Here is a 15,750-nt window from a genome sequence, read left to right as displayed (position 1 = left end):
GATAACTAAATCTCATGTAAAAATTTTTTTTCCAGGATTTAGCATGTGGCATGTGCCACACAAACTAAAGCGTATGTCTGCCCCTGATTATAATCATCTAATATTGTATAACTTTCAAATCTTGACTATACAAAAGTAAGTAAAAGTGATTTCAGGACATTCCCAGCAGGCACTGCAGGAATTCTTGAACGTTGGACGTCCTTTATGGTGCAAAGCCATTAAAGCAACCATAAGAGCATTCTCTGACCAATCATTTGATTCAAACCTCTCCAATATCTTACGGTTCGATAGGGCAAGGATTCTTAAAGGAAACTCAGCTTGGTCTTATGGTAAGGAGTTGATCGACCGGTGTCTAGCGATATGGTTGACGAGTGTTGAGAGAAAAAGTGATGAGTTTGAGGCTCTTAGAACGAAGCTTTCTTTTGTACCAATAATGTCAAATGGATCATGTATCACAGTTGGTCCTTGAATATTCGAGTTTCTTCTTACAATGCTACGTATTGTCACGTATGTGTGGTTTCTCCACATCAAACCAACAATTACAAACTAGCAAGATTCAAATCCTTAAGCAATTTAAATGCTAGTTTCGAATCGAGAGGTTGGGATTAGATTGTAGACACTTCCACACCGAGAGATGCTCAATGAAATGTCTGAATTAGCTAATGACAGAGATTTACTCACTAATCTTAAGGGATTAGATGTGTAAGGAGTTTATTGACAATAATGAATTGGATTTTAATATATACTTGATTATGTTTCTCTGACGAAAGTAGGGTAAAAGAGTGATTAATTTTGATTTCTACCACGAGAGTGGGTTAGCAAGGTTTAGATTAAGACCTTCATCATCAAATTCTATGATTAGATTAAGACCTTCATCATCAAACTCTTTGATATTCTCTTCTTTGATGTTGGTTTTTAAACTAACTTTAAAATCTTGTTTCAGTTTCTTGATGATGATAATAAGTGCTACTTGGAGATCAACTACACCTTTGACATCCGTAAAGAATGGCCTGCGGTTTGAATAAATGAAGATCTTTCAAGAATGCGAGACACGCGATTCTGCTGGGAATTCATTTAAGCTATTTATGGTTGGATGCAAGTGCATTGGAGCTTATGTGAAGAACAAGAAAAATCAGAATCAAGCAAACAAATCTCTTTTAATCAAGAACAAAAAAATTGAATTAAGACCCAAAGTTTAACAACTATCAACGGACCTCATGAAATTTTACAGTTTATTAAGAAGTTCTTAATCTAACTTCTTTCAAATTTATAATAAAATTAATTTTTAAGCAATGTTGCTAATGACCATTGATGGAGATGCTCTAAGTCGAAGTCTCTCTTCTCTTTTGGTTGTTTGTTGTTCGTGTTGTTATAGAGAGAAAGAGAGAGCTTGATCGCTTGTGAAGGAAGAAGGTGAGCAACTTGTCTTTGGTGTGTAAGGCAATGGAGACATAACTGTTAAGGCTTGGTGGAAAAGGGGTTCGACCTAACAGATCGATTCTAAAGGTAACAACATTTTGTGGAGTTGTATGCTAAGCCACAGGCCAGCCCCTCAAGATTCCTCCTTCCATGTGTATTTCTGACAACTATCTTAAATGGTGAGAACATCGAGTTCACAACTCACACATGCGCTCTCTATGAATCAGACGTTTCAGAACAGTGTGTGAGAGCTTATGAGGAGGGAAATGATCCGATGGAAGAGGAAATAGAAGAGTATCGCCCAGAGCAGTTCTACTTTGAAAAGTACTCAGCGCTGAGAATGCCAAAGGGGACTAAGGCATCTCATGATCGAATCAACAAGCTTCATAAATGGAGCAAGGCAAGGGATAAAGCACTCAAAGCTTTCAAAAAGACTTTCATGAAATTCATGAGTAAATTCAGCTGTTCTTCATCCACTGCTATTCCAGTGACCATGCCCCATGAGTGTTACTGAAATACGCATGGAAGGAGGAATCTAAAGGGGCTGGCCTCTGTATGAACAAACTTCTAGATAATGGTTAGAATATTTGAGTTAATATTTTAAGCATTATATGCAGTCTCTGGAGGTTCTCGGTTTCAGACGCGAATTGGGACCAATGTGGATTCAAAGAGAGATCGTAAATTCATCTTCGACCTGATCATCACGAAACTTTCTTGGTAGCTTCAGGACATGTAGGGGTTGAGTTTCAATGGTGAAAATTGGACGGTCTTAAAGATTTTCGTATCTGATATTTTCCCCAGTTTAGCTTCAAGGTTGTTTTGTTGTTGCGGCTGGCTGTAAGATGAATGGAGCCACTGCTGGTTGTGGTTGTTTGACTTGTTTGTTGTGTTGGCGAGTGGGGAGTCACCGGTGGTTGTGGTTGTTTGACTTGTTTGTTGTGATATTGAAACGACCGACCCTTTTTTTTTTTAAATAATAAATAATAAATAGAATATAATAAAATAAACTACAACAAGTGGTCCCATACCCACTAGCCACCTAACCACAAACACATTCAACAGCGGAAATAACCAACCAATATTTAATAATAATCCGATAATAAAATATAACCATATTCCAACATAATCAATATCCAAAACAACAGGAATCATAGAACCAGCAACCTAGCAATGTTCTAATGACCCAACTCTAGCAACCTAGCAATGCCAGACAACATAAAACCGAGTCCCTAGAACATCCTCCCCTTCATTGCCTTGATTATACGATCACACTTTGCCTTTACCTGCACCACAAACATATATTGCAATGCATGAGTATTTTATAAACACTCAGTAAGGCAATCCTCCCATCTACTGGGCTATACACACAAGCAATAGAGACATTTCTAACCATCAAACAACAATAAACAATAACAAACCAGGACTCTGCATTGACCGATACCAACATACATCGACCGACACCAGGTGGAGGTTGCGTCGACCGATGCAAGGTTAACTTGCATCGACCGATGCAAGATATGCATCGACCATCGACCGATACCAACATGCATCGACCGACACCAGGTGGAGGTTGCGTCGACCGATGCAAGGTTAACTTGCATCGACCGACGCATGCTTGACATAACACGAAAACCCTAGAGTTTACGTGCCGTCCTCGCATCTGCATCGACCGACGCACAAAGTGTATCGACCGATGCAATGCCGAGCATCGTATTCCTCCGAAGCTTCTCGCCGGATCTTTGTTCCTGCAACCACGAAACTCGATCCCAAGCCACAAGAAAGCTTCTCAATGTCCCAAATAACAATCTAACCAGCCTAACAACACATAACATGCAAATCAGAGAGATCTCTAGCTTAGATAAGTCATGGTCATGCACTTACCTTTGCCACAGAAGAATTTGAACCTGAAAAAACAAGAACAAGCCTCTAGGAAGCTCCTACAACGATCCCAGCTACAGATCTCTACAGGAACGCCTCCAATCTCCCAGAATTCTCAAGAACACTCAAGAACAACTTTTCTCTCTTTCTCTTTTCTCAAAAACGGCCACACAACCACGAATGAGACAAAACTCGCATCTAAGGGTTTTCCTAACCCAAAACGTAGTGTTTGACTTAAGTCAAAACGCACATAATTGAACATGCATCGACCGATGCACCATCTGCATCGACCGATGCAACTCCCAAACCGGGATTCTGGTTCAAGGATGTTACAATTCTCCCCCACCAAACTAGATTCATCCTCAAATCTCGAACAACCATCAGCCAAGGACTCCCGTGCAACCGTCTCCACGGCCCGCACTCCTCCGACTGATCCACGAAAGGTCACCTCTAGGTGATAGACTCACGCTCCAGGTGTCATTTGCTCTCGACTTTTGGACTTTCCTTTACTCATAGGCCTAAACCTTGAGTTTATATTGGCTCCTCATCAGACCTAAGTCTGCATGCCATAATGTTGGCTCCTCATCGGGCCTAGACCCGCATGCCATAATATAAAAGGAAAATCCAACTCGTCTCTCGGGTTCCCACCCTACAGCGCCCCCCCCGGATCGTCATCCGAAGTCGATATACCAACCATATTCCCAAGTCACAAAGTCTCTGAATATGGCAGTACTAGGAGAACCTAAGTCCCCCAAGAGTCGCGAGCAAACGATTCTGAACACGTTTGAGTCCTATCCCTATCCAGGTTTCCTTCCCGTGGCTCGCGTAAAACATCTCAATGTCCTACCAACCACATATCCCCTCACTGGAATACCACATGACCACACAAGGATCATATACATGCCACAAGGGCCGCCACAAAGGCCAAACAAATGTCCTAAAGAGGACCGCCACCAAGGCAAAACAAATGTCCTAAAGAGGACCGCCACCAAGGCCAAACAAATGTCCTAAAGAGGACCGCCACCAAGGCCAAACAAATGTCCTAAAGAGGACCGTCACAAAGACACTCTGGCTAAAAAGCCCGTCAAAGACCATCTGTCCCGAAGGACCATCACAAAGACCATCTGTCTCAAAGGACCGTCACAAAGACCATTTGTCCTGAAGGACCGTCACAAAGACACTCTGGCTAAACAGCCCGCCACAAAGGCCAAACAAATGTCCTAAAGAGGACCGCCACCAAGGCCAAACAAATGTCCTAAAGAGGACCGTCACAAAGACACTCTGGCTAAAAAGCCCGTCACAAAGACCACACAATGACTAAAAAGACTGCCACACACGGCACACTGACTCTCATGGCAAGAATCAATCAAACCTATGCATCTCTAGACTTGTACTCACAAAGTAAAGAATCTACACAAGCAGGCATTAAGCAATACATCTCATACCAAACAAGACCTCTAATCTCTTAGCAAGCCTCATGGTAAGCTATAGAACTAGCCTTATCTATGCTCCTTAAACATTGGTGTGATGCTAAAGTCAAACCCTAACCTCTCAGTTTAGGATTAGTATTAAGAACATCTAGCCTAGAAGAGATTCTACCACAATCAAGCTTGACCAAAGCAAACACACCTCAAGATCCTAAGCACTACTCACATGAACACATGATGAACATCAAAGTCATAAACCCAGAAAATCTCGATACTTGCATCAAATGAAAGATAAGAACAAGATCTACAATGTTGCAAAAGGAATCAAACCCAAATTCTTAATACATTGAAAGTTATGGAACCAACAATATTGAAGATGCTAAGAGTTTTCTTAAAAAGGGTACAAAATCTAAGAAAATAAAAAGACAAAGGGAATAATTCCTTAAAAAGTAAAAACTAGGTTTCTGACTCTCTAAAAAGGTTGTACACCTTGGTGGCTGAAGGTACAAGGCTTTATATAATATAGGAGATGAGGTGGAAGCCCTAAAAACACTAAAAGACAAAATAGTCAACGGCTCGGTCAACTTGACCTGTGCTCGGTCGAGTGGCAGGTCGAGCTGGCTTCTTGAAACAAGAATATTTTGTGGGTGTGAATGATGATGAATGGAAAATGGATGCAATGGTGAGATATGGAATGATGGGTGTTTCAATTCCCCTTATGCAGTTGCAGTATAAGAGGTGTCAATCCTAAATGAGTGTTTGTGAACAATTAAGATATGAATATCAATCTAAGTCAAGCCAAGTGTAAAGACTGTTTGTCACTAACAATCCTAAGATGAAAATGTAAAATGCAGAAAGTAAATTACAAGAACTAAGAACTAAATGCAAATGAAACAGAATGATTATAACAGTAATGATGCAAGAACAGAAATAGAAACTACTACTAATGAACTAATGCAAGACAATTAATGAACTGAAAGCTAAATGTATGCAACTAGAATGAAACAGGAATGAAACAGGACAATCACAAATCATAAAACACAAAGTTCTGGGGATGAACTCGAGCAGCACTCGACCGAGTGTAGGTCGAGTGGGTGGTCGAGCTAGACTAGACGCAGAAACAGAGCAATGCAATAAAAACAGAGTAATGCTAAACCAAATCAAACAACAAGCAAGCAATAGGATTAAGACTTTAAAATCAATAAACAAAGAAGGTCCTGAGGATGGATTCATGGGATGAACTGATCATTGTGGCTATCTAACTTGGTCAACAAATCTCAAGCAAGCTATGAGCTAATCTCTAGACATATGAATCTAAGACAAGTTTCTCCCACTCTCATGGTCAAGAAACAATCAAACCTATGCATCTTCTAGACTTGTTCTCACACAGTAAAGAATATACACAAGCAGGCATTAAGCAATACATCTCAAACCAAACAAGACCTCTAACCTCTTAGCAAGCCTAATGGTAAGCTCTAGATCTAGCCTTATCTATGCTTCCTAAACATTGATGTGATGCTAAGAAGCTTGAAATCAGATTCTACCCTCTCAGATATAGAATCAGCATTAAGATCATATACCCTAGAAGAGATCTACAACAATCAAGCTTGACCAAATCACACAAACCACAAGATCAGTCCATCCTAACCATTCTCGAGATCCTAGGAAGACTACTCACAACAATACATGATTAAACAAGTCAAAAACCCAGAAATTATTGAAACTTGCATTATTAGAAAGATAAAACAGAGATCTTTAATACTGATGAAAGGATCAAACTCAAATTCTCAATATCTTGAAAGTTATAGAACCAACAAAATATAAGAATCTAGTCTTCTTTCTTAAGAAAGTACAAGATCTAAAAATAAAAATGCAAAAGGAATAAAGCTAAAAAAGGTAAAAACTAGGTTTAGAGAATATCTAAAAAGCTGGACTCTTTTGGTAGCTGCAGGTAAAAAGCTTTTATATAGGAAGGGGAGTGGAAGCCCTAAATATGGAAAAAAGTCAAAGTAGTCAACGGCACGGTCAACTCGACCTGTGCTCGGTCGAGTGGCAGGTCGAGCTGGCTTTTCTCGTGCACTCTCCACTCGGTCGAGTCCATCTCCCCACTCGGTCGAGTGCTTGGTCGAGCTGGACTCCGGACCTTGGTTCTTCAGCCTTAACTCCCTTGCTTTCCCTTCATGATTGCTTCACTTCTCCTCAGCATTGCTTCCATGCTCCTTAAGCTCCATAATCACCTTTTTATGCATGAAAAAATGCAAATGCAATGCAACTAAACTCTAATGCATGATTAGTCCTAAAGCTACAAAATAATGGTGAAAATGGCTAACAGAAGATGCAAAAGATGTGAATAAACTAAGGGAAAACATGGTAAAATATATGAACATCACTTCTCTCGTGCATTCTCCACTCGGTCGAGTCCTCCTCACCACACGGTCGAGTCCTCCTCACCACACGGTCGAGTGTCTGGTCGAGTGTGCGGTCGAGTTGGACTCTGGACCTTGGTTTTTCAGCCTTAACTCTCTTGCTTTTCCTTCATGATTGGCTCACTTCTCCTCAGCATTGCTTCCATGCTCCTTAAGCTCCAAAAGCACCTGTTTATGCATGAAAAGATGCAAATGCAATGCAACTAAACTCTAATGCATGATTGGTCCTAAAGCTATGAAATAATGGTTAAAATGGATAGCAAAATATGCAAAAGATGTGAATATACTAAGGGAAAACAATGTAATATATATGAACATCAACACCCCCAAACTTAGTCTTTGTTTGCCCTCAAGCAAATAAGCAAGGCATAAGAAGGTAAGTGAGGTTTGAAAGTGGGATCTCAACTCCTAAAGCTTGCAAATAGACCATCTAGAATCAATGTCCAAGTTACTAATACTATGATGCAAGGTGAATGAGCTGTACTTAAAAATTTTAGACAAGCATATCACAACCTTTATTGAATTGAGCCTTAGTTATCCACACGCATTCAAGTCAACCATTTCCTTTAAGATTCATTAATCAAGAACATGAATCAATTCTATGCAAAGCTTAAACTCATTTGGCTTGGTAATAAAGGGTTTTGAGACAATGATGGTCTCTTTTTAGAGTGGGGCTTGTCAATATCAAGGTTCTCTCATGAAAATGGATTGAGCTTTATAGAAGAATGCTAAAAGTAAGAACACTTAGACACATACATGAACAAAACCTTGTCTACCCAAAGGTACCCAAAGTGTTTATCCTAGCAATCTAAACCCAAATGATCCTAGTGCTACCCTTTACTTCTACTTTTCTCTTTCACCCTTTTCTCTTTTTTTTTGGTTTTCAAGTCTTAGGAGAGGTTTCTTATTTGATCTATCTAGTGGGATGGGGGATTCTTACTTATTTGCTATGGTTCTCTTTTCTTCTTATTCTTAATACATACAAGCTTTTTGCTAGACTTTTCTTTTTTTCTCTTTCTTTCTTTCTTAAGCTAGAACCATTTTCAATAATCTTTACTTCCCATCCTTTCACTAGACTTTGCTTAAACACATTCTCCTCTTAAAGACTCTTCTCTTTTTCTTTCTCTTTTCTTTCTTTTCTTTTTATAACAGCCAAGTCCCAAACCCAACAAGTGAACCACCTAGTCCTATCTAGTTTGAAAAATGCAAACTAGAACTACACAAGGTCTTACTCTTGTCAGTTCAAACCTAACACTTTCTACCAAGCTCAATCCCAAAAATAGGCCTCACACACTCAACAATAAACATGGCTTGAAAGAAGGGTTGGTTAAGGGGTAGGGAAACTGATTCTTAATGAGGAAATCAGCTACTTGGATCAACAAGAGTGGTGAAAAGGAGAAAGATGATCCAAGTATGTATATGGTATCCATGAGTTTAAAGCAATGCACATATTGATAATTATAAGTCAATATTAGATTCTTATAAGTAGGAAATGGCATCAAATCACAACATGCTTCAATTTAGACCAAATGCAAGGCAAGAATTCAAGGCTTTGTTCAATCTTATGTTTCTAACTACTCAACTAGCATCAAAGTACTATTAACTTGGGCATTGATCCTAGTCTAGTGAATTAAGCAAGCTATCAAGGAAATACTCGTCATAGATCCCTAATGCAAATATTATACAATCCTATATTAAACATGCTAAAGAAGATCCTAATATGCAATGCAAACTACATGAACACTCTTTTTTTATAAAGATATTTTTCAAAAAAATTCAAATTTTTATGGTTTTTCTATGCCTTAGATGCTATGCAAATACTAATATGAAGATGCAATGATATTTACAAGTGAAGGTGATGGTGATACCTTAGGGATTGTGGAAAAAGTTGTCCACATCCATCTGCATGCTGTCATAGGAGTAGTTGGGGTCTTGTTGGTGACTTGGAGATGGACTTTGGGGCAGCTCGACGATGGCCATCGACAATGACTCGGTCGAGTGCGTGTCCGAGTGGGGGGGTCGAGCTGGACCGCGAGTGTCAAAATGTTGACCTTGCTGCTGGCAAAAATGCTGGTAGAGAGCTGGATCCATGTAGTATTGAGGTGGGATGGGAGGGTAACTTGGATAACCTGGATAAGCAGCTGGAGGTGGGAAGTCATAGGGTGATCTGGGAAGGTGCTCGGTCGAGTACGTCGGGTGTGCTCGGTCGAGTGGGCGCTCGAGTGACCCGGTCGAGTGCCTCGAAGACTGATGTTCTCGGGTACTTGAGCTCCTCTTCCTCTGATTTGGCTCATACATCGAAGCCCTAGCTGGTTCCAAAGGGTTTGTAACTCTTGAAAGTGCTCTAGTTGAGCTAATTCTTCTGAAAGGGCTTGAATGGCTTGGAGATGAGTTTCCACTCTTTAGCTCAGCAATTTCCTTCTTTAAGCCCTTGATGGACTTAGCCATGTTTCCCACCTTCTTATTAAATTTATCAAACTCTTCCCATTCCACTTGCCCCATCTTTGCAAAAGTGTCAACCTCTTGCCATTCTCCCTCACTCCTCTACTATCTCTTGGGTTGGGCTCTGATGTTCATATATTTTACCATGTTTTTCCTTGGTTTATTCACATCTTTTGCATCTTTTTCTATCCATTTTCACCATTATTGTGTAGCTTTAGGACTAATCATGCATTAGAGTTTAGTTGCATTGCATTTGCATCTTTTCATGCATAAACAGGTGATTTTGGAGCTTAAGGAGCATGGAAGCAATGCTGAGGAGAAGTGAAGCAATCATGAAGGGAAAGCAAGGGAGTTAAGGCTGAAGAACCAAGGTCCGGAGTCCAGCTCGACCAAGCACTCGACCGTGTGCTGAGGAGGACTCGACCGAGTGGAGATTGCACGTGAGAAGCCAGCTCGACCCCTAGCTCGACCGAGCACTGGTCGAGTTGACCGAGCCGTTGACTACTTTGACTTTTTTTATTTTTAGGGCTTCCACCTTCCCCACTATATAAAGCATTGTACCTGCAGGCACCAAACAGTCCAGCTTTTTAGATATTCTCTAAACCTAGTTTTTACCTTTTTTAGCTTTATTCTTTTTGCATTTTTTATTTTTGGATCTTGTACTTTCTTAAGAAAGAAGACTAGATTCTTATATTTTGTTGGTTCTATAACTTTCAAGATATTGAGAATTTGAGTTTGATCCTTTCATCAATATTAAAGATCTCTGTTTTATCTTTCTACTAATGCAAGTTTCAATAATTTCTGGGTTTTTGACTTGTTTAATCAGTATTGTTGTGAGTAGTCTTCCTAGGATCTTGAGGATGGTTAGGATGGACTGATCTTGTGGTTTGTGTGATTTGGTCAAGCTTGATTGTTGTAGATCTCTTCTAGGGTAGATGATCTTAATGCTGATTCTATATCTGAGGGGGTAGAGTCTGATTTCAAGCTTCTTAGCATCACACCAATGTTTAGGAACCATAGATAAGGCTAGATCTAGAGCTTACCATTAGGCTTGCTAAGAGATTAGAGGTCTTGTTTGGTTTGAGATGTATTGCTTAATGCCTGCTTGTGTAGATTCTTTACTGTGTGAGAAAAGGCTAGAAGATGCATAGGTTTGATTGTTTCTTGACCATGAGAGTGGGAGAAACTTGTCTTAGATTCATATGTCTAGAGATTAGCTCATAGCTTGCTTGAGATTTGTTGACCAAGTTAGATAGCCACAATGATCAGTTCATCCCATGAATCCATCCTCAGGACCTTCTTTCTTTATTGATTTTAAAGTCTTAATCTTGTTGCTTGCTTGTTGTTTGATTTGGTTTAGCATTACTCTGTTTTTATTGCATTGCTCTGTTTCTGCGTCTAGTCTAGCTCGACCGCCCACTCGACCCACACTCGGTCGAGTGCTGCTCGAGTTCATCCGCAGAACTTGTGTTTCATAATTTGTGATTGTCCTATTTCATTCCTGTTTCATTCTAGTTGCATTCCTATTGCATTCACTTAGTGTCCTGTTCATTACTTGCCTTGCATTAGTTCATTAGTAGTAGTTTCTATTTCTGTTATTGCATCATTACTGTTATAATCACCCTGTTTCATTTGCATTTAGTTCTTAGTTCTTGTAGTTTACTTTCTGCTTTTATATTTTCATCTTAGGATTGTTAGTGACAAACAATCTTTACACTTGGCTTGACTTAGATTGATATTCACATCTTAATTGTTCACAGACACTCATTTAGGATTGACACCTCTTATACTGCAACTGCATAAGGGGAATTGAAACACCCATCATTCCATATCTCATCATTGCATACACATTCATCTTCCACCACCACAAAATAAATCTTGTTTCAATTTGGCGTCGTTGCCCATTTGAGTGTGTTTTTGTGACATTTAGGATCCATATTAGTCTAAGATTAAGTTCTTTTATACACTTGTGTGGTTGCTGTGCTTGAATCTTCTGTTTATGGGTTGAAGTTCCATTTCATGTACCACTCGACCAGTCACTCGACCACCACTCGACCGAGTCGTGATCGAGCACTTGCTCGAGCCAGACGCCGGATCTCTATAACCCTCATTTTCCAGTCGACCTAACCTCCTACTTGAGCCTGTGCTCAGTCGCTTGCCTGGCAAAAATCGTTTGAGTTTGTTGATGCACACAAGGTCTAAAGGAAAGGACCATCTTATTAAGCATATTGACAACATCAACAAGTTAACCAAGAGTTTGGGAGCTAAGCAAAGGAGAGTTGTTCAGCAACAACAAGAGGTTATAGTAGCTATGGATCAGCAGGATCAGGTCCCAAGACCAAGAAACATTGGTGCTGGAGATGCACCCAACACACACAACCAAAGAGCTGGCATTGTGCCACCAACTGTTGCCAACAACAACTTTGAGATCAAGAGTGGATTGATCTCAATGATTCAAGCAAATAAGTTTCATGGATTGCCTATGGAGAATCCACTTGATCATCTTGATGAGTTTGATAGAATCTGTGGTCTTACCAAGATCAATGGAGTAAGTGAAGATGGTTTCTAGCTGAGGTTGTTCCCTTTCTCACTTGGGGACAAGGCTCACTTATGGGAGAAGACTCTTCCTACTGGTGCTATCACTACTTGGGATGCTTGCAAGAAGGCTTTCTTGGCCAAGTTTTTCTCCAATGCTAGGACTGCTAGATTGAGGAATGAAATTTCTGGGTTTGCTCAAAGGAACAATGAGAGCTTTTGTGAAGCTTGGGAAAAATTCAAAGGGTACCAGACTCAGTGTCCTCACCATGGTTTCAGCAATGAGTCACTCCTTAGCACATTATATAGAGGAGTGCTTCCCAAGATCAAGATGCTTCTTGACACAGCTTCTAATGGAAACTTCCTCAACAAGAATGTGGAAGAAGGATGGGAATTAGTTGAGAATCTTGCTCAGTCAGATGGCAACTATAATGAAGACTATGATAGGACCATAAGGAGTTCCTCAACTGATCAAGAGGACAAGTACAAGAAGGATTTGAAGATGGTCAATGAGAAACTTGACAAGATACTCCTCAGCCAGTCCAAATCCATTCACTTCATTGGTGAAGAAGAAGCTCCAGTTCAAGAAGGAGAGAATGAGTTTGCTGAGTTGTGCTACATGCAAAACCAAGGTGGATTCAAGGGCTACAACCAAAGTGGTTTCAAGAACAACAACCTCTCTTATAGGAATACCAATGTAGCTAATCCACAAGATCAAGTCTACCCTCCTCAACAGCCGCAACAGCACCAAAACTATGTCCCCAAACAACAGCAACAGGTGTTCCAGCCCCAGTTGTGTCCCCCACCAGGGTTTCAGACTAACCAAGGCCAGGAACAAGACCTTAGAGCTATGATACAACAGCTGTTGATTGGTCAAACACAAGGGAAGATTGAGGAAGCCAAACAGTTTGCTGAGTTGAATCAAAGGCTCACATCCCAGTATAATGACCTGAACATGAAGTTTGAGGGTCTTAATTCCAGAGTTAAGTATATGGAGAGTAACATAGCCTCTTCTTCAGCTCCAAAACCCAACCAACTCCCTGTAAAAGCTGTCCAAAACCCAAGGGAGTTCACAGCCAAAGCCATTCAAGTTCATGACGAGGAAGCCACTGAGGACAGTGCAGTTCAAGTTTGGGGGAATTCATTAGTTACTGAAGCCCCAGGTGATGTTTGTGCAAGTAAACTGGAACTCGCACCTGAGCTCGACCATGGACTCGAGCAGCCACTCGACCGTGTGCATGCTCGAGTGGTCGATTGAGCTGGACAGTCCGAGGCTGACAAACCTGCCAAATATATTCCTCCTGCCTACAAACCTCCACTACCTTTTCCTGGGCGTTTCAAAGCACAGAAGATTAAATAATTAAGGGAGATCATTGAGAAAAAGGCAATGTTGGCTAAGCAACAAGAGGAAGAAAGGGTTTTGAATGAAGAAGCTGTGGTTGAGAAGAAGGAAGAAGTTTTGGCTACACAAGAGATCACCATTGCTTACTAAGAAGAAGAGAGAGGACCTGCCTTGGAACAGTATGAACCATATCCTCTCTACAAAATATTTTTCCTTCATTTGTCTAAGAAGAAGGCTGAAGCTCAAGATGAGAAGGATCTTGAGAACCTTGGAGGAGTGATCATTCCAGTAAAGCTCAGTGATCCACGACCTTTCTATCTGCCCTGCACAATCAGTTACCTTCACTACAATCAATGCCTTTGTGATTTGGGAGCTTCAACAAGTGTCATGCCATATTCCATATCTCAAAAGCTTGGAAGAACTGATTTCAAATCCACTAATCTCCATGTTTGCCTAGCTGATGGGTCAAACAAAGAAGTGGTTGGGAGGTTGGAGAATGTCTCAATCAAGATAGGAAGAGCAAGGATCCATACTGACTTTGTGGTGATAGAAATGGACAAGGAGCCGGAAGATCCAATCTTACTAGGGAGGCCATTCTTAGCCACTGTTGGAGCAGTTATTGATGTTAAGGAAGGTCTTGTGACCTTGAACATTGCTGAAGATGTAGTTATGAAGTTCAATATCTACAATCCAACCAATCTCCCTACCATTGATGACCAGCCTTTTACTGTCAAGGACAAAGGTGGTCAAGGAGGGCTAAGTGATAAGGCAACTCCAAAAGCTGAGCTCCCACTTCAAGATGATTCTGTGGAAAAGCTGAAGAGGTCAGTTCAAGAGTTGACTAGAATGGCTGAGAATCTTCAAGTGAAGCTGAACAAGAGGTCTTTGAGGAAAGCAAGACCAATGCTCAAAATCAAAAGAAGTATGGTTTGTATGCTAAGGGTGAGGTGATCAAGGATCAACTTCACAGTGACCAAGAGGTTCCAGGGAGGATTTCATCACCTCCTTGGTATTTGAACCAAGTCTAGAAAGACAACCAAAGTCAAGTTTAGTGACTTTAAACAAGCTCACTAGGGAGGAAGTCCTTAAGGTATCCTTTGTAAATATGGTTTAATTTCTTAGTAGTTTTGATGTGTTTTCTTTTATGTTTTTGTTGGACAGGCTTTTTAAGTGAGAATGTAGTTGGGTAAGGAGAGTTGAGGACTTGGAGAAGAAGACTCGCAGGCCCACTCGACCAGGCCACGAGGGGTACTCGGCCGAGCTAGATGAGAATTGAGGCCCATTCGATTCCCATTCTTCTAGAATGATCGAGTGGAGGGAAGAACAAGGAGAAAAATTTTGAAATTTCAAATTTGGTCAAGTAGCTCGACCACGTGCTGGTCGAGTGTGGGGTCGAGTTGCAGCCAAAAGCAAGTCAAAGATTCCCAATTCAAATTTGAATGGTAAGGACGCTCCACCCTTGTCTCCTTGTCTCCTTAGCTTCTTTATATAGACCTTGCTCGATCCCATACCTCTCACACTTTCTCATTTGCTCAAAACATTTAAATTCAAGCTTTAAAATCTCTTTCAAAGTTCATCTCTTGCTCTAGCTTTGTTCTTTCAAGTTTTTGGGTCACTAACCTATTAACTTTGATCTTTGAGTCTATTCCCTTCAGTTTCTTTTGAAAATGTCTTCCAAGATAACCAAGAAGTCTCACAAAACCGCTGCAAGCTCCATGGAACGTCGTGATGCTGACCTTGAATCAAGAGGTGAAGCTGGGAGAGCCACTCGACGGTTCACTCGATTGACCACTCAACCAAGTGACAGTTCGAGCAACCGGTCGAGCTAGGTGCCGAGTCTTAGGAGAAAATCAGTTGAGGAGGATCCTGAGAGGACTGAGAGTGAGGAGGAAAGGGAGCCTACTCTTGATGAGATGTTAAGGAGACACAAGGCCAAAGGGAAGAGGCTAGCTGTTGAAGTTGAACAAGAGGAGAGTGAAAGTGAAAGTGAGGATGAAGAAAGTGAGGAAGAGGAGCTGATGGATGATGGAGAAGCTGAGTCTTGTAGATTGTCAAAGAAGCAGCTTTATGATGCTTTCATGAGGATGGAGTTCTTGGGAACTAGGTATCCCCACAAGGAGACCATGGAGAAGCTTGCCATTGATGAGGATGTGGAGTGTCTCTTTGAGAAGAGCAGCCTTACCAAATTCATGGGGCTTTGTATGGAGGGCTATAGAGAGGAAAGCTGTGAGTTTCTAGCCACTGTCAAGCTGCACACATATTTGAGGAAGGATGCTGAAGT

The 15,750-nt window shown here is 40.9% G+C and overlaps 1 non-coding gene across 1 annotated transcript; it reads right to left on the bottom strand.

Moving 5' to 3' along the window:
- Window positions 1–12,296: 12,296 nt before the first annotated feature.
- Window positions 12,297–12,403, bottom strand: LOC147927033 (small nucleolar RNA R71). Its single transcript, XR_015583164.1, has one exon. It is a non-coding gene; the product is annotated as a small nucleolar RNA R71 (small nucleolar RNA).
- Window positions 12,404–15,750: the final 3,347 nt, after the last annotated feature.

Source organism: Camelina sativa, chromosome 15 (assembly GCF_030686135.1).
Source record: "Camelina sativa cultivar CO46 ecotype springtype chromosome 15, ASM3068613v1".
NCBI lineage: Eukaryota > Viridiplantae > Streptophyta > Magnoliopsida > Brassicales > Brassicaceae > Camelina > Camelina sativa.
This window is presented reverse-complemented; position numbering and strand designations above follow the sequence as displayed.